The sequence below is a fragment of the Aotus nancymaae genome, unplaced genomic scaffold (assembly GCF_030222135.1).
Source record: "Aotus nancymaae isolate 86718 unplaced genomic scaffold, 86718_ANA_hifiasm-v0.15.2.pri h1tg000018l, whole genome shotgun sequence".
NCBI classification, from domain to species: domain Eukaryota; kingdom Metazoa; phylum Chordata; class Mammalia; order Primates; family Aotidae; genus Aotus; species Aotus nancymaae.
Window position 1 is genome coordinate 22,779,518 of NW_026988430.1, and position 25,767 is coordinate 22,805,284.

Genomic DNA, 25,767 nt, shown 5'->3' on the forward strand with positions numbered 1-25,767 from the left:
CTACCGGCCGGGAGTGGTAGCTCATGTCTGTAATCCCAGCACTTTGGGAGGCCAAGGTGGGCAGATCGCTTAAGGCCAGGAGTTCAAGACCAATCTGGCCACCATGGCAAAACCCCATTTCTACTAAAATTACAAAAATTAGCCGGGCATAGTGGCACACATCTGTATCCCACTACTCAGGAGACTGAGGTACAAGAATCACCTGGACCTGGGAGGTGGAGGCTTAAGTGAGCCAAGATTGTACCACTGTACTCCAGCCTGGACAACAGTGAGACTCCGTCAAAAAATAAAAAACTAAGAAAAAAAGTGAAACTCATGAGTTAAAGGGCATGTTTGTGATTGCTAGATACATTTAATTTAGTAAATACTGCTTGCTGAGTTACTTTCCAGAAATGCATCTAAAATTCACATTTCTCTCATAACCAGGCACAGTGTCATGTATCTGTAATCCCAGCTACTCAAAAGAATGAGGTGGGAGGATTGCAAGCCCATGAGTTCAAGACCAGCCTGAGCAACATAGTGAGATTCCACCTCATTTTAAAAATTATTTTGTTTAATTTTTTAGAAAGAATGTATGCCATCATTACTAAGTATTTTCACCTTTGTATTCAATTTGGTAATTTTACATGCAGACCCTTTCTTTCTTCTGTATTCCCAAATTATAAATGCTGCACTCCTTTAGATAAGATGCCTAACATCTTCAATAAAAGAGATTTTGAACTTAGACATACTACATACTTTGATGGCATTATTTAATATAGAATTCTGACCATATTCCAGATGTTTAGATAGTTTCCTGGCACCAGTTATACAAAGGAGTGCTGCTTTATATTATACTTCATTTCTATGTTTGCCCAGCCACATCTCATTTATCTTCCCATATTTAAGGCAACTTTATGTGGCCCATTCTCATTGTACACTACAACTGCCCATAAAGAACTCTAGAGAAGTCAAAGAGAATATTATAACATGAAAAACAAACAAAAAGAGTCTCAAATCATACCTGCAGCATTATCTCATAATTTATACAAATGTGGAAACTCTGTATATAACTTGGAGGTGGAGTACATTTAGTTTAGAACAAATATGCCCAGAAAAAAAGGCAAATAGGAAGTTAATGATGGGAAAACTGTTATGTAGCTATTATGAGGAATACTGTATCACCAAAAATGTTAAGATGTTTAAACTATACTTTTTGTTTGTTTTTAAGGTCTTTATTTTCTCAGGGCAGTTTTAGGTTCACAGCAAAATGAAGAGGAAAGTACAGAGATCTCTCATATATCTCCCACCACACATGGACACAGTCTACCACGTTATCAGTATTTGTTGATTCCAGGAACAGCGGCTCACACCTATAATCCCAGCAGTTTGGGAGGATAAGGCAGACCGTCTGAGTGCAGGAGTTTCAGACCAGCCTGGGCAACATGATGAAATCCCATCTTTACAAAAAATACAAAAATTAACCTGGCGTGGTAGTATATGCCTATAGTTCCAGCTCCTCAGGAGACCGAGGTGGGAGGATCGCTTGGGCCCAGGAGTTAAGGGCTGTAGTGAGCTATGATTGCACCACTGCACTCCAACCTGGGCAAAAGAGCAAGACTGTCTCAAAAATAAATAAATAAACTGTTGAGTGAACAACTGATGAACCTACATTGACACATTATTATCATCCAAAGTCCATAGTTTACACTGGGGTTCATTCTTGGGTTTGCATACATTCTATGGGTTTGAACAAGTATAGCAGATCAAATATTTTCACTGCCCTAAAAATCCTGTATGCTCTGCTTATTCATCCCTTCCACCCCCTGGAAAGACCTATATTTATGGTATGTACACAAATATGTAAGTATACATGTGCATGCATTTGAGGCCCCAAATTTAATTGGCATGACAGAGAATGCCTTAATTTAGAATTTCAAAAGAACAACTAACATGTTTTCTGGTCACAACACTTGATCTGAACAGAAGTAACATAGAAAACAGAAAAAGCATGAAATTTTAAATCAGATAGGCATGAATTTCCAAACTGGCTTTCATAATTAATTGGTTTGTAACCTACATTCTGAACGTCAACTGCCATATCTGTAAACTGGAGATGCTACCTACCTCAAGCATACCAAGTGCTCAAAAAAAGGGTAGCTGTTATCATAAACTAAGATAAAATGAAGAATTCTTAAAGTGATGTTTGAAAGGTGGTAAAATAACATAACATCTTTAACTATAAATTAAATTACACAGGCAATTATTAAGCAACCATTATTAGGTCTTGCACTGTGCTACAAGCTATTTGAAAGAATGCAACAGATAAACAAAAGTAGTTTTTAAAGTCATATCTCCTCAGTAATAACTGGACTCCTCATATGTGGTTATCCTTAATTTACAGTCTTTATCTAAGATAAAATGGCTATATAGCAGGTTTAGGTTTCTTTTGCTTTTGTGAAAATTAATCTGATTTCTAACTCAGTTATCCATCTGGTGTGCTCAGTTTCTGACAGAAATTCTAGGTGGAGGATAGTGAAGGCAATGACAGGAGGACAGAAAGAATTTAAAACATTATATTCAAAGAGATAAATGGCAGATAATTTTCCAGAATTTCTAAAGAAAGAACCAGAAATCTTAGTAAGTCTCCAGCAGAATAAAAAGAAATTCACACTAGAAAAAGATCTAGAAGCATATAGCAATGGTTATCCACTAATGCAGGAAAAAACTGAATTATGGAAAAAATAGGTAAAGAAATACACATAATTGTATAATTCATTTTTATAAAAATTTCTTTTTATATTTGTTTTTAAGGGGTAGGGGAAAAAACACGGAAATATAACAGAAACAATAAGAGGAAATGTGATTCAAATAAGTATAAATTAAGCTAGGTTGAAAGAGAAAAACAGCCGGGCGCGGTGGCTCACGTCTGTAATTGCAGCACTTTGGGAGGCTGAGGCAGGCAGATCACAAGGTCAAGAGATCAAGACCATCTTGGCCAACATGGTGAAACCCCATCTCTACTAAAAATACAAAAAATTAGCGGGGCATGGTAGTAAGTACCTGTAGTCCCAGCTACTCGGGAGACTGAGAAAGGAGATTGCTTGAAACCGAAAACCAGAAGTTGCAGTGAGCCAGGATCATGCCACTGCACTTCAGCCCGGCAACAGAGTGAGACTCTGTCTCAAAGAAAAAAAAAAAGAGAGAGAGAGAAACAAGAAGGAGAACAAAGAAAAGGTCTCACTCTGTCACCCAGGCTGGAGCACAGTGGCACAATCATAGCTCACAACAACCTCCACCTCCCAAGTGAGTTCAAGAGATTCTCATGCCTCAGCCTCCTGAGTAATAGAGACTACAGGCATGTACCAACATGCCTGTATAATTTTCATATTTTTAGAAGAGAGGGTTTCACCATGTGGGCCAGGCTGGTCTCAAATTCCTAATCTCAAGTGATCCTTCCATCTTGGCTTCCGTAAGTGATGGGATTACAAGCATGAACTACCATGCCCAGTTGGAAAATTCTTTCTTTGGGAACGATGGCCAAAAAAAGCCAGGCACAGTGGCTTGCACCAGCACTTTGGGATGTGAGGCCGGTGGATCACCTGAGATCAGGAGTTTGAGACCAGCCTGGCCAACATAGTGAGACCACCCCATCTCTGCTAAAAATACAAATTAGCCCAGCATGGTGGTGCACACCTGTAACCCCACCTACTCCGGAGGCTGGGGCACAAGAATCACTTCAACCCAGGAGTTGGAGGCTGCAGTGAGCTGAGATCACGCCACTGCACTCCAGCCTGGGCGACAAAGTGAGACCGTCTCAAAAAAAAAAAAAAGATGGCAAAAAAGACAATAAATAAGACAGAACCATCGTGGCAAATTACCTTAAAGGGTCAAAATTTAAATATCTGTAGCACATCTAACAAAATATCTACAGATATTCTACAATTAACTTAGGAAAGCATCTCAAAAAATGTACGGCTATATTAGCCACCACTCAAAGAAAGATATGAAGGACCTCAGCCTGGAAATTAGAAGGAACAAAGCTGTGATATAATTTATAAGAGGAAGCTCTGCAACACAGTTTAGGTAGAACTATTTTCCAAAAAAGTTATCAAAAATTCATATCAAGAGATCTTTTATACCAATAAATCTCTGTGTATGACAAGTTACCTAAAGTACTAACATGACAAAAAGGTTTTTTAGGACTGGGTGTGGTGGCTCATGCCTGCAATACCAGCACTTTGGGAAGCTAAGTCAGATGGACCACCTGAGGTCAGGAGATCGAGATCAGCCTGGCCAACACAGTGAAAGCCTGTCTCTACTAAAAATAGATAAATTAGCCTGGAATGGTGGCAGGCACATGTAATCCCAGCTACTTGGGAGGCTGAGGCAGGACAATCACTTGAACCTGGCAAGTGTGGAGTTTGCAGTAAGATGAGATCACAAGATCACTCCACTGCACTCCACCCTGGGTGAGAGTGATACTGTCTCAAAAAATATAAAAGAAATAAAATGAAAATCAGGATTTTTAGACATTTGGATATTTTCCCAAAAATACTGCAATAGAAACCAAGCTCCAGTGATCATATCAGGTCTTGTCTTACCTATTTTTCAAAGGTCTGTATGTTAAATAGCACCAAGAAGATTTCTCAAACAGAATCATACCATGTTTGCATGATTCAGAAAAACTCAAGAGAGTGGTGTACATTGAGTACCCCTTATCTGAAATGCTTGGAACAGAAGCATTTCAGACTGCAGACTCCTTTGGATTTTGGAATATCTGTATATACATAATAAGCTATCATGGAGATAGGAACCAAGTCTAAACATGAAATTCATTTATGTTTTATATGGACCTTACACATATAGCCTGAAAATAATTTGATACAGTATTCTTTTAATTCTAACCACATTATATTAATATAATAATTATATTAATAACATAATTATAATATAAGTATTAATATAATAATTATATTAGTAATACAATGTGGTTAGAAGCAAGGCTGCATTAAGACAAACTAAGAGCACTAATACCATATTAATCAAAAATGTACTACAAAAAAAGATTGTTTAGATATTTCTTCAAATATCTGCCTAGAAAAAAATCTTCAGACACAAGGAAATTTTTTATACAAATGTGTTAATATATAAATAAACCATACCTTTATCATGCCACACAATCATATGCTACTTATAACATACACCCAACACACACAAAAAAAACATTCAACCAAAAGAATACTACTACAGGGTCAAATGCTAGAGCTATCTTTTTTCATGGTATATCATCTTATAAAGAGATTTAAAGCAACTTACGCCACTCAGATATCAAATACATCCACTTCTAAATTGTGGGAATCTGTCCAGTTCCTATAAAGATTTATAGACTGTAACAAAATAAGTCTTGCTGAGTAACACAAACTGCTTGCTGAGTAAGCACCAATTTCCCAAGAACAACAATATCTGACAAATGAGAAGGAGAACATCAAAGTTAATAATGTGTGCATGGATTTCACTATTTTGTGGCAAATTATCTTATCTCTATTCTGATTTGAAAATAAGGATTGGCTGGGCACGGTGGCTCACGCCTGTAATCCCAGCACTTTCGGAGGCCGAGGTGGGTGGATCACCTGAGGTCAGGAGTTCAAGACCAGCCTAGCCAAGATGGTGAAACCCCATTTCAATTAAAAATAAATAAATAAATTTTATTTAAAATATATAAATTTTATTTAAAAAAGAAAATAAGGATTTATTCAATTACAGAACACAATTTTATTAATTTAAAATTTTGCTCCACCACAAAATGAAACAAGCATATGAATGAATTCCATATAATAGTATCTATCTTAATAAGCCTTTATAAAATTAACTAAAAATATATTCTGTTCAGAGGAGATGAAACGAGTGTGAGAAGGGGAAAGAGTGATAAACAGGAAAATCACAAATTCTAGACAAGGATGCTAAAGGCCCCAGTGTTACAGATTTACTAAGTTCCCAGATATGACATGAAAGGCACAATTTATAAAAGAAAAAAATGATAACTTGGACTTCATCCAAACTGAGAGGATGAAATGATAAGCCATGGACAGAATGAAAATACTTGAAAATCATATATCCAACAAATGACTTGTATCTAGAGTATGTAAAGAACTATCTAAACTCAATAGCAATTAGCAAAAGACATAACGGACATTTCACCAAAGAAGACACAGGGATTTCAAATGAGCAAATAAAAATATGTTCATTTTGAAAGATGGCTGGTTAGGAGCAGCTCAGGATTGCAGGTCCAAGTGAAAGTGCAGAGGGTGAGTGGACGCCACATTTCCAGACGGATTTTTACTGCCCACAGACCGGGAGATTCCCAGGCAGAGGAGCCCCACGGGTCGCCAGGGTGGCTGTTTTGGCCGGCACGCCTGTTTTGCCTGCGGGGGCGCAGCGGTTCCCAGTTTACAGTAAACAAGGCTGTGTCCCCTCTTAGCCAGCAAGGGGAGCTGAAACAGGGAACCAGGCCAGGAGATTCCCGGGCAAAAAAGTGCCATGAATCTCAGAGCTGCGGTTTCAGCCGGCGCAGTGGGTTGCCACACGGGAAATCCCACAGATCCCAGCACCTATCCAACAGGCGACCAGGTCACCTGGTAGAGAGCCGACAGTTCAACTAAAAAACAAAAGGCTCTGAGGCAGGGAGCCAGGTGATCAAGCCCGGCTGGTCCCACCCCCACAAAAACAAAAACAAAAACAAAAAAAACAGCAATTGGAAACGCTCTGGGTTGAGACTTTCACAGCAAGCACAGCTGAACCCGGGACAGTCCAGCTCTGTGGGGGAGGGGCGTCCGCCATTACAGAGGCACTCGACCACTACAGAGATAGTCCGCCATTCCTGAGGCAGCCTGCAGTTACTGAGGCAACCCACCGTTGCCAAGGCAACCCGCCATTACAGAGAGAGTCCGTCATTACAGAGGTGGGCCACCTTTCCTGAGGCAGTTCTAACTACACCCATATAAACAGGACTGCAGGGAAGTTCACACGGCAGCTGGGCGGAGCCCACAGCAGCTCAGCGAAGCCTCTGTAGGCTGAGAGTGACTAGGCTGCCTCCTTGTGGGCAGGGCAGCACTGAAGGAAAAAAAAAACAGGCAGCAGCACAGCAGAAACTCATAAAGCCCTAACCCCCCGGGACAGAACACCTGGGGAAAAAAAGGGGTTTATGAGTTCTGCTGCTGCAGACTTAAACTTACCTGCGGAGCAGTTCTGAATGAACAACGGGGCTCACAGCTCAGCACTTGAGCTACTATAAAGAACAGACTGTTTCCTTAAGCAGCTCCCTGACCCCCGTATATCCAAAGAGTCACCTCATAAAGGAGAGCTCAGACTGACATTTGGCAGGTATCCTTCAGGGACAAAGCAGAAGAAACTGGTAGCAACCTTTACTGTTCGGCAGCTGCTGCAAGTGATCCCCAGGCAAGCAGGGCCTTCAGTGGACCTCAGCAGTCCTACAGCAGAGAGGCCAGACAGTTAAAAGGAAAACTAAGAAACAGAAATAACTTCATCATCAACAAACAGGACAGCCACTCTGTGACCCAATCAGAAAGTCAACAACTACAAAGTCGACAGGTGGATAAATCCACAAAGATGGGAAGAAGCCAGTGCAAAAAGGATGAAAAGACCCAAAACCAGAACACCTCTCCTCCTACAAGGGAACACAACTCCTCCCAGCAAGGGAACAAGACTGGATGGAGAACGAGTGTGATGAAATGACAGAATCAGCCTTCAGAAAGTGGATAATAAGAAACTTCTGTGAGCTAAAAGAACATGTTCTAACCCAATGCAAAGAAACTAAGAACCTTGAAAAAAGATGTGATGAAATGCTAACGAGAATGGACAGCTTACAGAGGAATATAAGTGAATTGATGGAGCTGAAAAACACAACATGAGAACTTCGCGAAGCATACACAAGTTTCAAGAGCCGAATTGACCAAGCAGAAGAAAGGATATCAGAGGTCGAAGATCAACTCAATGAAATAAAACGAGAAGGCAAGATTAGAGAAAACAGGGTAAAAAGGAATGAACAAAGTCAACAAGAAATATGGGACTATGTGAAAAGACCTAATCTACGTTTGATAGGTGTACCCGAATGTGACGAAGAGAATGAATCCAAGCTGGAAAATACTCTTCAGGATATTATCCAGGAAAACTTCCCCAACCTAGCAAGGCAGGCCAATATTCAAGTCCAGGAAATACAGAGAACCTCACAAAGATATTCCTCAAGAAGAGCAAACCCAAGGCACATAATTGTCAGATTCACCAGGGTTGAAATGAAGGAGAAAATGCTAAGGGCAGCCAGAGAGAAAGGTCGGGTTACCCACAAAGGGAAGTCCATCAGACTCACAGCAGATCTTTCAGCAGAAACCCTACAACCCAGAAGAGAGTGGGGGCCGATATTCAACATCCTTAAATAAAAGAACTTTCAACCCAGAATTTCATATCCAGCCAAACCAAGCTTCATAAGTGAAGGAAAAATAAAATCCTTTGTGAAAAAGCAAGTACTCAGAGATTTCACCACCACCAGACCTGCTTTACAAGAGCTCCTGAAAGAGGCACTACACATAGAAAAGAACAACCAGTACCAGCCACTCCAAAAACATACCAAATGGTAAAGAACATCAACACAATGAAGAATCTGCATCAACCAACGGGCAAAACAGCCGGCTAGCATCAAAATGGCAGGATCAAATTCACACATAACAATATTAACCCTAAACGTAAATGGACTAAATGCCCCAATCAAAAGACACAGACTGGCAAATTGGATAAAAAGCCAAAACCCATCAGTGTGCTGTATCCAGGAAACCCACCTCACATGCAAGGATACATAAAGGCTCAAAATAAAGGGATGGAGGAAGATTTACCAAGCAAATGGAGAGCAAAAAAAAGCAGGAGTTGCAATTCTCATCTCTGATAAAATAGACTTTAAAGCAACAAAGATCAAAAGAGACAAAGAAGGACATTACATAACGGTAAAAGGATCAATGCAACAAGAAGAGCTAACGATCCTAAATATATATGCACCTAATACAGGAGCACCCAGATACATAAGGCAAATTCTTAATGATTTACAAAGAGACTTAGACTCCCACACAATAATAGTGGGAGACTTTAACACACCATTGTCAATATTAGACAGATCAACAAGACAGAAAATTAACAAGGATATCCAGGACTTGAACTCAGACCTGGAACAAGCGAACCTAATAGACATTTGCAGAACTCTCCACCCCAAATCCACAGAATATACATTCTTCTCAGCACCACATCACACCTACTCTAAAATTGACCACATAATTGAAAGTAAACCACTCCTCAGCAAACTCAAAAGAATGGAAATCATAACAAACAGTCTCTCAGACCACAGTGCAATCAAGTTAGAACTCAGAATTGAGAAACTAACTCAGAACCGCACAGCTTCATGGAAACTGAACAACTTTCTCTTGAATGTTGACTGGATAAACAATGAAATGAAGGCAGAAATAAAGATGTTCTTTGAAACCAACGAGAACGAAGGCACCACATACCAGAATCTCAGGGACACATTTAAAGCAGTCTCTAGAGGAAAATATATAGCAGTAAGTGCCCACATGAGAAGAAAGGAGAGATCTAAAATTGACACTCTATCGTCAAAATTGAAAGAGTTAGAGGAGCAAGATCAAAAAAACTCAAAACCTAGCAGAAGACAAGAAATAACTAAGATCAGAGCAGAACTGAAGGAGACAGAGACACAAAAAGCCCTTCAAAAAATCAATAAATCCAGGAGCTGGTTTTTTGAAAAGATCAACAAAATAGACAGACCACTAGCCAGATTAATAAAAAAGAAAAGAGAGAATAACCAAATAGATGCAATAAAAAATGATAAACGGGATATCACCACAGATGCCACAGAAATTCAAACCATCATCAGAGATTATTACAAACAACTCTATGCACATAAACTAGAAAACCTGGAAGAAATGGATAAATTCCTGGACAGTTGCCTCCTCCCAAGCCTAAGCCAGGAAGAAGTCGAAACCCCGAATAGACCAATAACAAGGTCTGAAGTCGAGGCAGCAATTAAGAGCCTACCACCCAAAAAAAGCCCAGGTCCACATGGGTTCACAGCCGAATTCTACAAGACATACAAAGAGGAACTGGTACCATCCCTTCTGAAACTATTCCAAATAATCCAAAAAGAGGGACTCCTTCCCAAATCATTTTATGAGACCAACATCATCCTGATACCAAAACTTGGCAGAGACTCAACAAGAAAAGAAAACTACAGGCCAATATCCATGATGAACACAGACGCAAAAATCTTCAATAAAATACTGGCAAGCCAATTGCAACAGCACATCAAAAAGCTTATCCACCATGATCAAGTGGGATTCATCCCAGGGATGCAAGGCTGGTTCAACATATGCAAGTCTATAAATGTAATTCACCACATAAACAGAACCAAAGGAAAAAACCACGTGATTATTTCAACTGATGCAGAGAAGGCCTTCGACAAAATTCAACAGCCCTTTATGCTAAAAACCCTCAATAAACTAGGTATTGACGGAACGTATCTCAAAATAATAAAAGCTATTTACGACAAACCAACAGCCAATATCATACTGAATGGGCAAAAACTGGAAGTATTCCCGTTGAAATCTGGCACTAGACAAGGATGCCCTCTCACCACTCCTATTCAATATAGTACTGGAAGTTCTAGCCAGAGCAATCAGGCAAGAAAAAGAAATAAAGGGTATTCAATTAGGAAAAGAGGAAGTCAAATTGTCTCTATTTGCAGACGACATGATTGTATATCTAGAAGACCCCATCGTCTCAGCTCAAAATCTCCTGAAACTGATAAGCAACTTCAGCAAAGTCTCAGGATACAAAATCAATGTGCAAAAATCACAAGCATTCCTATACACCAATAACAGACTTAAAGAGAGCCAAATCAAGAATGAACTGCCATTCGCAATTGTTACAAAGAGAATAAAATACCTAGGAATACAACTAACAAGGAACGTAAAGGACCTCTCTTCAAGGAGAACTACAAACCACTGCTTAACGAAATAAGAGAGGACACAAACAGATGGAGAAACATTCCATGCTCATGGTTAGGAAGAATCAATATCGTGAAAATGGCCATACTGCCCAAAGTAATTTACAGATTCAACGCTATCCCCATCAAGCTACCAATGACCTTCTTCACAGAACTGGAAAAAACCACCTTAAACTTCATATGGAACCAAAAGAGAGCCCGCATAGCCAAGTCAATCCTAAGCAAAAAGAACAAGGCGGGAGGCATCACACTACCGGACATCAAACTATACTACAAGGCTACAGTAATCAAAACAGCATAGTACTGGTACCAAAACAGAGATATAGACCAATGGAACAGAACAGAGGCCTCGGAGGCAACACAACATATCTACAACCATCCGATCTTTGACAAACCTGAAAAAAACAAGCAATGGGGAAAGGATTCCCTGTTTAATAAGTGGTGTTGGGAAAACTGGCTAGCCATATGCAGAAAGCAGAAACTCGACCCCTTCCTGACACCTTACACTAAAATTAACTCCAGATGGATTAAAGACTTAAACATAAGACCTAAAACCATAAAAACCCTAGAAGAAAATCTAGGCAAAACCATTCAGGACATAGGCATAGCCAAGGACTTCATGACCAAAACACCAAAAGCATTGGCAACAAAAGCCAAAATAGACAAATGGGACCTAATCAAACTCCACAGCTTCTGCACGGCAAAAGAAACAGTCATTAGAGTGAATTGGCAACCAACAGAATGGGAAAAAATTTTTGCAGCTTACCTATCTGACAAAGGGTTGAAATCCAGAATTTACAATGAACTAAAACAGATTTATAAGAAAAAAACAAACAAGGCCATTCAAAAGTGGGCGAAGGATATGAACAGATACTTTACAAAAGAAGACATACATGAGGCCAACAATCATATGAAAAAATGCTCATCATCACTGGTCATTAGGGAAATGCAAATCAAAACTACATTGAGATACCATCTCACGCCAGTTAGAATGGCAAAATCTGGAGACAACAGATGCTGGAGAGGATGTGGAGAAATAGGAACACTTTTACACTGTTGGTGGGAGTGTAAATTAGTTCAACCATTGTGGAAGACAGTGTGGAGATTCCTCAAGGATCTAGAAATAGAAATTCCATTTGACCCAGCAATCCCATTACTGGGTATATATCCAAAGGATTATAAATCGTTCTACTATAAGGACACATGCACACGAATGTTCATTGCAGCACAGTTTACAATAGCAAAGACCTGGAACCAACCCAAATGCCCATCGATGATAGACTGGACAGGGAAAATGTGGCACATATACACCATGGAATATTATGCAGCCATCAAAAACGATGAGTTCACATCCTTTGTAGGGACATGGATGAACCTGGAAACCATCATTCTCAGCAAACTGACACAAGAACACAAAATCAAACACCGCATGTTCTCACTCATAGACGGGTGTTGAACAATGAGAACACATGGACACAGGGAGGGGAGCACTATACACTAGGGTCTGTTGGGGGGAAATAGGGGAGGAACAGTGGGGGCTGGGAAGTTGGGGAGAGACAGCATGGGGAGAAATGCCACATATAGGTGAAGGGGAGGAAGGCAGCAAATCACACTGCCACGTATGCACCTATGCAACAATCTTGCATGTTCTTCACATGTAACCCAAAACCTAAAATGCAATAAAAAAAAATTTTTTTTTAATTTAAAAAAAAAAAAATATGTTCATTTTTAGGAATTATGAAAGGAGTGGTACTAAAGAAAACTACGAGATAAAAATCTAATCTCCAAAAACTAAAAGGTAATAACTAAGAAAGAAACGCAGCAACAAAGAGAGAAGAAATAACTTTCCAAAAAGAGGATGAGGACATAGAAATTTTGCAGATGATGGATAGTGACTTCCAAGAGGGCCCTGTCAAAATGTTTCTGGAATAGGTATTTGAGAGAATGGGGGAATTAATAGAGATGGAGTTTGTAAACTGAATGCCAGATGGAGAGAGAGTGAGAATGAGAAATAACCTGTGAGTTTTTATGGTTTTTTTCTTTTTCTTTTTTTTTTTTTTTTTTCCCAGACAGAGTCTCGCTCTGTCGCTCAGGCTGGTGTGCAGTGGCATGATCTCAGCTCACTGCAACCTCTGCTTCCCAGATTCAAGCAATTCTCATGCCTCAGCCTCCTGAGTAGCTGGGATTATAGGTACCCACCACCACGCCCAGCTCATTTTTTTAAATTGTAGTAGAGATGGGGTTTTGCCATGTTGGCCAGGCTGGTCTCCAACTCCTGGCCTTAAGTGATGTGCCTGCCTCGTGCTCTCAAAGTGCTGAGATTACAGGTGTGAGGCACCATGCCTGGCCAAGTTTTTTTAATTTTTTTATTTTTATGTTTTTTTTACCTGGCAAGTTTTGAATTTGTTGTGGTGATTGAGGTAAACAACAGTAAAGAAACATAAAACTTAGTGGCCATAGTTGGATAACAGTAGTGGCAATGCTTCTTTGAGTAGAGTAGGAAAGGAAGAGAATAAGGGGGTGATGGGAAAGACACCAAGAGTTCTGGAGCCACTTTTTCCATACTGCCAGTAGTAATGTGGAAGTCATGGAGCTCCATCCTGATATTTACTGATTTTAGCCATTTTGTCAGTAAAATATATATATACATATACATATATATGCACACACACACACACACATATGTGTATACTTTACTTCATTTGTTCTTAAATTGCTATAAGATAGGTTAAAGAAGGACATTAGATACATTTGGAAAACTAATATTAATGTATAAAGGTTAAATGACTAATGTGAGATATTATAGTGGCTTTTTCAAAAATACGAATAAAATACCAAGAGCAGATATTAGCTCTATATATGCAGTCATTCTGATTAAAGAGTATACATATATATATATGCACACAGATTACTTTAAAAGTGAAAAACTAAGTTAATACTGTTACAATAAATTTAAAACATTAACAAACTGTGAAGTACAGCTTTATACCGAGAAAATTTCTCAGGGCAAAATACTGTATGTATTTCCCATACAGAGGGAAATAAGTCTCTTTTTAAATTCTTCACCCAAACTTTAATTTTAATCTCTAACTCATAATTCTAGTTTTTTTAAATTTACAATCCAATAAAGACTGCCATATTCTGTTTCTCTCATTTGCATCTTTCTCCACTCCACCTTGAGCACTGAGTACAAAGAATTAGACCATTCAGAATTCTTGGTTCATTTCTTCTCAATAAATACATGGACCTCTTCTTTATATTTTAATAATAAACACTTACGCCCCCCCGATCCATAAGAAGTAAAACACTGCCAAAAACTTTCATTTACTCACACAGATTCATACATTCCAAACCCTGTCACCCATTACCAGGTAGTCAGTATCCTAAAACTTGTGCAGATCATTCCTTTGCACACACCCAGTTTTTGTTTTCCTAATTTCAAAATTAGAAGGTTTTTATTAGTGTGTCTGGTTGTAACTGCTAACTATATAAAATTACATAAACTCACTTGGCCTCAAATTAGATTATTTCCATGTTCTACAAATGAAAAAAATAGAAATTCTGAAATATTCCCAAGGTAAAACCTATATATACACATAAAAACTGCAAAGTACAGTAACAACGAGATAAAAATTCAATGAAAACTAGGTTAAACAGTAGGTGCCAAAAAGATAGTTTAAATGATAACAGTGGAAGCCCTCACTTCTTGTTGTTAAGACTAAAAGCATCATGGGGAAAGAAAATAATGATGCCAGTATCTGAAAGGCAAGAATCATAGTAGTCCCTTGTTGATAGTTAAGAGGAGAAGGAAAGTTTAAGACTCCTTTACCCATTCATGAGATCAAAAGAAATAAAGGAATCCCTTGGTGTTTTTATCACTTGCTTTTGCTACTGCATCTAACACCCGAGAGAAGAAAACACAATTAATGCTAAGATACCTCCAGAAATTTCTCTATAATACCTCTATCTTTCAAAGTGTTTGAGATTTAACTTCTCCAAAGATACATTAAAATTTCTTAATTGTCTTACAAACTAAATTCAATTCCAAATTTATTTTTTTCTTTATTTACAAAAACTCACATAGAACTTTTACTATGTACCCAGAGCTATCCTAAGCACTCTTAAGTTATCCAAAATAAGGAGCTAAGGCAAAATGCTGAACCTCTGCAGCAGATCAGATTTCCCCTCCTGCCAGAAAAATTTAAGAAACAGATAAAATGTAAAAAAAAAAAAAACCACAAAAACAGTTTCAAGACATTTGACAACAGGCAACCCTGGACAGTGATCCTTGAGACAAGTGAAACAATTGATGTGAGTCCTATGAATGCCCCAACTTAGCACTCATTCATTTAAGTATTGTCAATGGCTGCTTTTACCCAACAGGGCAGAGATGAATAGTGGAATAGTCAGGACAGATGGCCCATAAGCCTAAAATACCATCTAGCCCTCTTAAGAAAATGTCTATAGACCCCTGCTCTAGATTAATGGCTATTCTAGGAATACCTAACAAAAAATAAGAGAAAGTATTGAAAGAATAAAATTATTGCCAAGTAGTTTACCTGTGTCCCAAGACAAAGCCAAAAATATTTAAAGGAATACAAAGTACCCCTGAGCAACCTAAGATTCAAAATGTGTGGCATCCAAACAAAAATTTTAAGTCATGCAAAGAAGTAGGAATAAATACAACCCATAATAAGGAGAAAAATCAATCAATGGAATCAAATTAGATAACATTAAAATTCCTATGATAAACATATTTTTATTCAAGAAGGGAAAATGAGCATGATAGAGACACATGGAAGATCTCTGTCTTTACAAACACACATACATGTGTACATGCAAATTATAAGTGGAAAATGCAGTATCTGAGAGAAAAAAATACACTGGATAGGTTAACAACATTTGATACTGCACACACAAAAACATAAAGAAACAGGAAGAGGCAGCGATAGAAACTACTGGAAGAAGGGAGAGGAAAAGACTTCAAAAGTGAACAAAGCATCAGTGAGTTGTGAAACGACAAGTGAGCTAAAATCCACACAGAGGAAGGAAAGAAAAAGTATTTTAATACACTTTGTAAAAAGTATTGTAAAGAAAATAAGCAGACAAGCCATAGGTAGGAGAAGATATTTCCAAAAGCCTTATCTGATAAAGGACTATTACCCAAAAACATACAAAGAACTCCCCCAAACACAACACTAAGGCTGGGCAAAGTGGCTCACGCCTGTAATTCCAGCACTTTGGGAGACCAAGGTAGGCGGATCACTTGAGTGCAGAAGTTCAAGACCAGCCTGGGAAATATGGTGCAACCCTGTCTCCACAAAAAATACAACAATTAGCCAGGCATGGCGGCGCACACCTGTGGTCCCAGCTACTTGGGACACTGAGGCAGGAGGATCACCTGAACCTGGAAGGCAGAGGCAACTGTGAACCATAATCATGCCACTGCTCTCCAGCCTGGGTGACAGGATGAGACTCTGTCTCAAAAATAAATAAATAAAACAAAACTCAACAATAAGAGAAAAACCTGATTTTAAAATGGGCAAAAGACCTGAACAGTCGGCCAGGTGCAGTGGCTCATGATGTAATCCCAGTACTTTGGGAGGCTGAGATAGGCAGATGGTTTGAGACCAGTAGTTTAAGATCAGCCTTACCAACATGGCAAAACCTCACCTCTACAAAAAATACAAAAATTAGCCAGACGTGGCAGTGCTTGCCTATAGTCTCAGTTACTTGGGAGGCTGAGTTGGGAGGACTGCTTGAGCCTGGGAGGTCAAGGCTGCAGTGAGTCATGATCACACCTCTGCATTTCAGCCCTGGTGACAGAGTGAGACCTGCCTCAAAAAAAGAAAAAAAAAAGGACCTGAAAACCTGAAGAGTCACCTTACTAAAGGAGATAATACATGACAAATAAGCATATTTAAAGATGTTCCACATCATATGTCATTAGGGAATTGCAAGTTTAAACAATAAGATACCAATGCACAGCTATTAGAATAGTCAAATTTCAGAACACTGACACCACCAAATGGTGGCAAAGATGCAAGCTACACAACTCTTATTCATTGCTGGTGGAAATAATAAATGATACAGCCACTTTGGAAGATAGCTTTGCAGTGTCTTACAAAACTAAACATACTTTTACCACACAATGCCAAAAGCATGCTCCTTGGTATTTATCCAAATAAGCTGAAAACTCATTTTTATATTTGGGTCAGAATCATTATGCTTACATGGAACTTACTTGCTTCATATCATGCCTTCTTTTTTTTTTTTTGAGACAAAGTCTCACTCTGTTGCCCAGGCTGGAGTGCAGTGGTGTGATTTGGCTCACTGCAACCTCCGCCTCCCAGGTTCAAGCGATTCTCCTGCCTCAGCCTCCCGAGTAGCTGGGACTACAGATGAACACCACCATGCCCAGCTAATTTTTGTATTTTTAGTAGAGACAGGGTTTTGCCATGTTGGCCAGGCTGGTCTCGAACCTGACCTCAAGTGATCCACCCGCCTCAGCCTCCCAAAGTGCTGAGATTATAGGCATGAGCCACCGCACCTGGCCCCAGTGTTCTCTCTTAGACAATCTATTTGAAGTGTGAATATCTACTTGCTATTTTTGTTCCTCTCTGTGGAAGAGGTGCATACTATCTGCAGTAGTCAGTGATCTTAAACCCAAAACTAAAATTTTTTTTTTGAGACAGGGTCTCAATCTGTCATCTAGGCTGGAGTTCAGTGGCATGATCTTGGGTCACTACAACCTTGGATCACAAAGTCAGCAGATCGAGACCATCCTGGCCAACATGGTGAATCCTCGTCTCTTATAAAAACACAAAAATTAGCTGAGCATGGTGGCACGTACCTGTAAACCGAGCTACTTGGGAGGCTGAGGCAGGAGAATCGCTTGAACCAGGAAGTTGGAGGTTGCAGTGAGCCAAGATCTCGACACTGCACTCCAGTCTGGTGACAGAGCGTGAATCCGTCTCAAAAAAATAAGAGAGAGAAGACTGGGATTAAAGAGGTGATGGCAAGGACTGAAAGCAGGTAACAAGTAAGGAGAGGGAAGTAGGGATGGACTAGGAACTGGGGAAAGCTCATGGGCAGAGGAAAAGGGGGAGACAGACCCCCAAGGCTCCACACCCCCACACACTGTTTCATAGTCTAACTACACAAGAACCCCTTGACCCATATAGGCCTCAAGACTAACATAGGGAACTGCCTACAGACTAGACAGAGGCATTGCTGCAGAGAAGGAACTCAGATTCCCACAGGCTTCCAAGCCCTAAACAGCTGTAGCTTGGCACCATTCTAAGAACCAAACCCAGGCTGGGCATGGTGGCTCACACCTGTAATCCCAGCACTTTGGGAGGCCAAGGTGGGCAGATCACCTGAGGTCAGGAGTTCAAGACCAGCCTGGCCAACCTGGTGAAACCCCATCTCTACTAAAATACAAAAATTAGCCAGGCATGGTGGCAGGAACCTGTAATTCCAGCCACTCAGAAGGCTGTAGGGGGAGAATCACTTGAACCCGGGAGGTGGAGGTTGCAGTGAGCTGAGACTGCATTGCACTCCAGCCTGGGTGACAGAGTGAAACTTCATCTCCAGGAAAAAAAAAAAAAACCAAACCCCAAAGGACTATGTCCTTCTGTTGAGACCACTGGGCCAAGGAGAGAGAGGGGAGGCAGGGCACCTTCACACACCCCAAGGACAAATCCCACTGCCGCTGCTGCAGGCTGCTGTGGGGCCACAGCTCAAGCAAACTGCATTCCCAACAACTACCTGCCTAGGCTGCTCCTGCTGAGGGGGGCCTTCCCCCTCCCCCATGGCAGGCCCACAGTCAGTCTCCAAAGGTCTGTGACCTGCCCTGGGGCTGGACCTGGGGCTAGGATTAGGGCTAATGCTGCCTCCAGCACCAGGCCAAGGAGGGAAAAAAGAGGCCAGGCATTTTTAAGTGCTTCAAAGACAAAGCCCACCTCCACTACTGCAGGCTGTTGTATGAGAAGATCACAGGAAAACCGCACATCCCACAGCTACCTCCCTATGCTGCTCCCACTGAGAGTGACCTCGCTCTCCCCAGTGGCAGGACTGCAGTACAGACACCACTGCCAACACCTGAGCATTCCACCAGTGGGCTAGGGGCCATCCTGCCCTTGCCTATCATGGACGTCACCTGAATGCACTACCAAGGGACCCAAGGACAAGTCTACTGATCCAGTCCAGTCCCCACAGTAATTGAGCATGTCACCCAAGGGCCTGGAAATCACCCAGATCAGTACATCACCATTGGCACCTGACCACTCCTCCTGGGGTCTGCAGTTGGGCCAATACAACCTGCCAAGAGCTGGCACCTACAACTATGCACCACCATCAAGTCAAAGAACAGGTCTGCCAACCTATTGCAGCCAATACCAGCATAAACCACTCGGATTCCAGTGCATTGCTTCACCACTGCTATTGCCACTCCCCACATCATACCAGCTGTCCAGGGGCCTGAAAAGCTGCCCACATGCCTGGCCTACCACTGCTAAGCAAGCCATCTTGAGGCCCAAGAATCAGACTGCCTGGACCCACAAACACTGGTGCCAGTACAAGCTGCCCTGGGGCAGAAAGGCACAATCAGCCTATCACTGCCACCACTAGAACACAAAGAATGGCCCACCGGGTGTCCTACTGCCCAGCAAAACTTCACCACAGCCTCCACTAATAACTGTACCCAAAGTTACTATACTAGGGTTCTCTAGAGGGACAGAACTAATAGGATATATATATAAAGGAGAGTTAATTGTTAACTCACAGGATCACAATGTCTGCAAGCTGAGGAGCAAGGAGAATGGGAGAATGATGTAGGCTGGGAGGCTAGGCCAGTCTAGCCTTTGCACGTTTTTCTGCCTGCTCTAGTCACAATGGCAGCTAATTAGATGGTGCCCACCCAGACTGAGGGTAGTCTGCCTTTCCCAGCCCACTGACTCAAGTATTAATCTCCTTTGGCAACACCCTCACAGACACACCCAGGATCAATACTTCGTATCCTTCAATCCAATCAAGTTGACAGTATTAACGACCACAGCTACCAAGGAAATCATAGATACCACTCACATTGTTTACAGCCAAAGAAATTATACAGTGCTCACACTAACATATGCACCTACAATCAAAGCCAAAGCGCCCTACCCATAGTAGCTGGGCATGGTGGCTCACACCTCTCATCTCAGCACTTTGGAAGGCCCAGGCAGGATTGCCTGAGGCCAGTAATTTGAGACCAGGCTGGGCAACATAGTGAGATCCTATCTCTACAAAAAATTTAAAACTAACCAGGCATTGTGGCACATGCCTGTAGTTCCAGCTACTCGGGAGGCTGAGGTAGGAGGATTAAGCCCAGAAGGTCAAAGCTGCAGTGAGCCATGATCACGCCACTGAACTCCAGCCTGGGCAGCAGAGTGAGACTCCATCTCTAAAAAATATACATAAATAAAATAAAATAAAAAATTGGAAGAAGCAACCCAACTGTTAAACCAGATGTGCAGATATCAATGTAAAGAGGCTTGGACATTTGAAAAACCAAGAAAATATGAAACCAACAAAAGAAAACGATAATTTTCCAGCAACAGAGTCCGATAAAAAAATTCACAAAATCCCAGAAAAATAATTCAAAATACTGATTTTAGAGAAGCTCAGTGAGATACAAGAGAGTTCTGAAAAACAATACGGAAAATTCAGAAAAACAATTAAAGATATGACTAAGATGTTTACAAAAGAGGTATTTTTTAAAAGAGCAAAACAAATTCTAGAACAGAATTCTATGAATAAAATACCAAATATATTCAAATGCAACAATAAACAGGATCAAGCAGAAGGAAGAATCTCAGAACTTGAAGACAGTTATTTTGAAATAATGCAGTCAGGCAAAAATAAAGAAAAAAGGATGAAAAAGAATGAGCAAAGACTTTGTGACATTTGGGACAACATAAAGTGACCAAAAATTTGAAACACTGATATCCACAAGAATGAAGATAGAATGAAAGAGTTAGAAAACTTATTTAACAAAATATTAGATGAAAACTTCCCCAAGTCTAGCAAGAGAAAGACCTAGACTTTCACAAATAAGAGGTCCAAAAATTCCCAGATATAATGCAAAGAGGTCTTCGTCCACGGCACTTTATAGTCAAACTATAGCCAAGCAAAAGAGAAGATACTAACAGCAGCAAGTGAAAGTATTTAGTCACCTATAAAGGAACCTCCATTAAACCAACAGTGGATTTCTCAGCAGAAAGCTACAGGCCTGGAGAGAATTGAATCACATTCTGCAAGTGATAAAATAAAAAACATAAACACCTGTCATCCAAGGATACTATATTCAGCAAAATTATCCTTCATGAATGAAGAAGAAATAAAGTCTTTCCAAGATAAGCAAAAGCTGGGGGAATCCATCACCACTAGACTAGGCCTACAAGAGATGCTCAAAGGAGTCCTAAACATGAAAGTGAAAGAATAACATACACCCGATCATGAAAACACACAAAAGTATAATTCACTGGTAAACCAAACATACAAATAAGGAAGAGAAAGGACTCAAATGGTACCACTACAGCATATCACCAAACAAAATGACAAACAATAAGAGAAGAAAAAAAAGAATATACAAAACAACCAGAAAAACAAATTATATGACAGTAACAAAACCTCACATATCAATAACCTTAAATGTAAATTGATTAAATTATCTGCTTAAAAGATAAGGGCTGACTGAATGTATAAAAGAAACATGATCCAACTATATGATGCCCACAAGAAATGCACTTTGCCTAAAGACATACTTAGACTCAAAGTAAAGGGATGGAGAAAAGATACTCCATGCAAATAGAAACTAAAAGTGAGCAAGACTAGCTATACTGATATCAGATAAAACAGAATTTGGCTGGACATGGTGGCCATATCTGTAATCACAGTGTTTTGGAAGGCCAAGATGGGAGGACCACTTGAAGCCAGGAGTTGAAGACCAGCTTGGCCAACAGAGCAAAACCCTCATCTCTACAGTACTTTTTAAAAATTAGCCAGGCATGGTGGTGCACACCTGTACTCCCACCTACTCAGGAGGCTGGGGCAGAAGGACTGCTTTAGCCTAGGAGTTCAAGGCTGCCGTGAGCTACAATCACACCTCTGCACTTCAGCCCAGGTGACACTGTGAGACCTCATCTTCAAAAATAAAACAAACAAAATGAAAACTAAAGCAGTTTTTTTTAAAGTCACCATATAATGATAAAGGAGCCAATCCAGCAAGAGAATATAACAATTCTAAATATATATGCACCCAATACTGTAGCATCCAAATTCATAAAGCAAATATTAGTATATCTAAAGGGAGAGAAAAACTGAAATACAGTAATGGTGGGGGGCTTCAACTCCCCACTCTCAGCATTAAACAGATCAGTCAGACAGAAAATCAACAATGAAACACTGGATTTAAACTGAACTTCAGAACCAATGAACCTAACAGGTATATATAGAACATTCTATCCAACAACTACAGAATATACATTCTGCTAATTTTTTTTATAGAGATGGGGTCACACAATGTTGCCCAGGCTGGTTAAACAGTCTTATCAACACACAGAACATTCTCCAAGATAGACCATATGTTAGGCCACAAAATAACTTTCAACAAATTTTTAGAAACTGAAATCTTCCAGCCTGGCCAACATGGCAAAAACCCCATCTCTACTAAAAATACAAAAATTAGCTGGGAGTGGTGGTAAGTGCCTGTAGTCCCAGCTACTCAGGAGGCTAAGGCAGGAGAATTGCTGAACCCAGGAAGCAGAGGTTGCAGTGAGCCAATATCACTGCACTCCAACCTGGGCAAAAGAGGGAGACTCTGTCTCAAAAACAAAACAAAACAAAATCTTCTCTGACTACAGTGGAATAAAACTAAATATCAACATCAAGATGAACTTAGTAAACTATACAAATACATGGAAATTACACAGGATACTCCTGAATAACCACTGGGTTACTGAAGAAATTATAAGAGAAATCAAAAAATTTCTTGAAACAAATTAAAATGGAAACACATTATACCAAAACCATTTGGGATACAACTAAAGCACTGCCAAAAGAGAAGTTTATAGCGATCAACACATCCAAAAAGTAGCAATCTTTCAAATAAGCAGCCTAACAATGCACCTCAAGAAACTAGAAAAGCAAGAACAAACCAAACTCAATATTAGAATAAAAGAAAGAATAAAGATCAGGGCAAACTAAATAGAGACTCAAAAAACAATACAAAGTATCAATGAAATAAAAAGTTGGTTATTCAAAAAGATAAACAAAATCAATAAACCTCAAAATACCGTCATTTTTTATATAATTAGAAAAAACAATTCTCAAATGTGTATAGAATTAAAAAAGAGCCCAAATAGTCAAAGCAATCCTGAGTCAAAAGAAAAAAAAAAGGTGAACACATCATACTATCTGACTTTAAAATATATTACCAGGCTATAATAACCAGAATAGCATGATATTGGTATAAAAACAGACACATAAACCAATGGAACAGAACAGAGACTCTAGAAATAAATCCATATATTTACAACCAACTAATTTTTTATAGAGATGCCAAAAATATACACAGGGGAAAAGACACCTTCAATAAATGGTGCTGAGGAAATTCAATATCCATACGCATAAATGTAACTGAATATCTATCTCTCCCCACATACAAAAATCAACTCAAGATGGATTAAAGACATAAATGTAAGACCTAAAACAATAAGACTACTATATATATGTGTGTGTGTGTGTGTGTGTGTGTGTGTGTATATATATACACACACACACACACACATACGGAAAACACTTCAAGACATAGGTCTAGGCAAAAGCTTCATGACTAAAGACCTCAAAAGCACAGACAACTACAACAAAAATATACAAATAGGACTACATTAAACTAAAAGGCTTCCATACAGCAAAGAAGACAATTAACAGAGTGAACAGACAACTTGTTAAATCAAAGAAAATATTTACAAACTATTCATCCAATAAGGGACTAATATCCAGAATATACAAAGAACTCAAACAATTCAACCGTTTTTTTAATCCCATCAAAATGTGGGCTAAGAACATGAATAGACATTTATCAAAAGAAGACATACAAATGGCCAATGGGTATACAGGAAAAATACTCAAATTACTAAGCATCAGGGAAATGCAAGTCAAAACCACAATGAGATATCATCTTACCCCAGTTAGAACGGCTATTAGCTAAAATAAAAAAATAAAAGATGCTGGCAAGGATGCAGAGAAGGGAACTTTGTGTGTGTGTGTGTGTGTGTGTGATGGAGTCTGGCTCTGCTTCCCAGGCTAGAGTGCCATGGCACGATCTCAGCTCACTGCAACCTCCGCCTCCCAGGTTCAAGTGAGTCTCCTGCCTCAGCCTTCTGAATAGCTGGGATTACAAGTGCACACCACCACCACGCCTGGCTGATTTTTTGTATTTAGAAGGGAACTCCTTTTTCCCTTTTTTTTTTTTGAGACAGAGTCTTCCTCTGTCACCAGGCTGGAGTGCAGTGGCACGATCTTTGCTCACTGCAACCTCCACCTCTCAAATTCAAGTGATTCTCCTCCCTCAGCCACCCAAGTAGTTGGGACTACAGGCGCACGCCACCACACCCAGCTAATTTTTGTATTTTTAGTAGAGAGGAGGTTTCACCATGTTGGCCAGGATGGTCTTGATCTCTTGACCTCATGATCCGCCCACCTCAGCCTCCCAAAGTGCTGGAATTGCAGGCGTGAACCACCACACCTAGCCAAGAAGGGAACTCTTATATGCTGTTAGTGGGAGTGTAAACTGATATAACCACTATGGAAAACAATATGGAGATTCTTCAAAAAATTAAAAATAGAGCTACCATATGATCCAGCAATCCCATTACTTGGTATTTATCCAAAGGAAACAAAATCTGTATAATCTGTGCTCACATGTTTATCACAGCACTATTCACAGCAGCAAAGATATGCGATCAACCTAAGTGCCTATCAATGAATGAATGAATGAATGAAGAAAATGTGGCATACAGAATGAAATAATATATGGCCATAAAAAATGATAGAATCATGTCATTGCAGCACAAGGATGGAACTAGAGGTAATTATGTTAAGTGAAATAAGCCAGGCACAGAAAATTCAGATGTTACATGTTCTCCCTTATATGTGGAAGCTAAAGAAACTGATCTCATGGAGATAGGGAATGCAATGATACATACCAGAGCCTGGGAATAATGTGTGGGTGGAAGGGGGATGGATAAAGAGAGGTTGGTTAATGGGTACAAACACACAGAAAAGGGGTCCCTAACTCCTGGGCCGCAGACTGGTACCAATTCGTGGCCTGTTAGGAACTGGGCCAAACAGCAGGAGGTAAGCATTAGGAGAGCAGGTATTACTGCTTATGCTACACCTCCTGTCAGGTCAGTGGTGGCATTAGATTCTCATAGGAGCACCAATCCCATTACAAACTGTGCATGTGGGGGATCTAGGCTGTACACTTACGAGAATCTTAACTAATGCCTGATGATCTGAGGTGGAACAGTTTCATCCCGAAATAATCCCCCCACCATGCCCCCATATCCATAGAAAAACTGGCTTCCACAAAACCGGTCACTGATGCTGAAAAAGTTGGGGCCACTGAGTTAGAACAAGTAAGCCTCAATATTCAGTAACAGAGT

At 40.0% G+C, this 25,767-nt stretch overlaps 1 protein-coding gene across 7 annotated transcripts in view; it reads right to left on the reverse strand.

Annotated features, from left to right (window-relative positions):
* BCAS3 (BCAS3 microtubule associated cell migration factor) overlaps positions 1 to 25,767 on the reverse strand; it is a 695,431-nt gene that overhangs the window by 596,679 nt on the left and 72,985 nt on the right. The gene's annotated exons all lie outside the window — the stretch shown is intronic.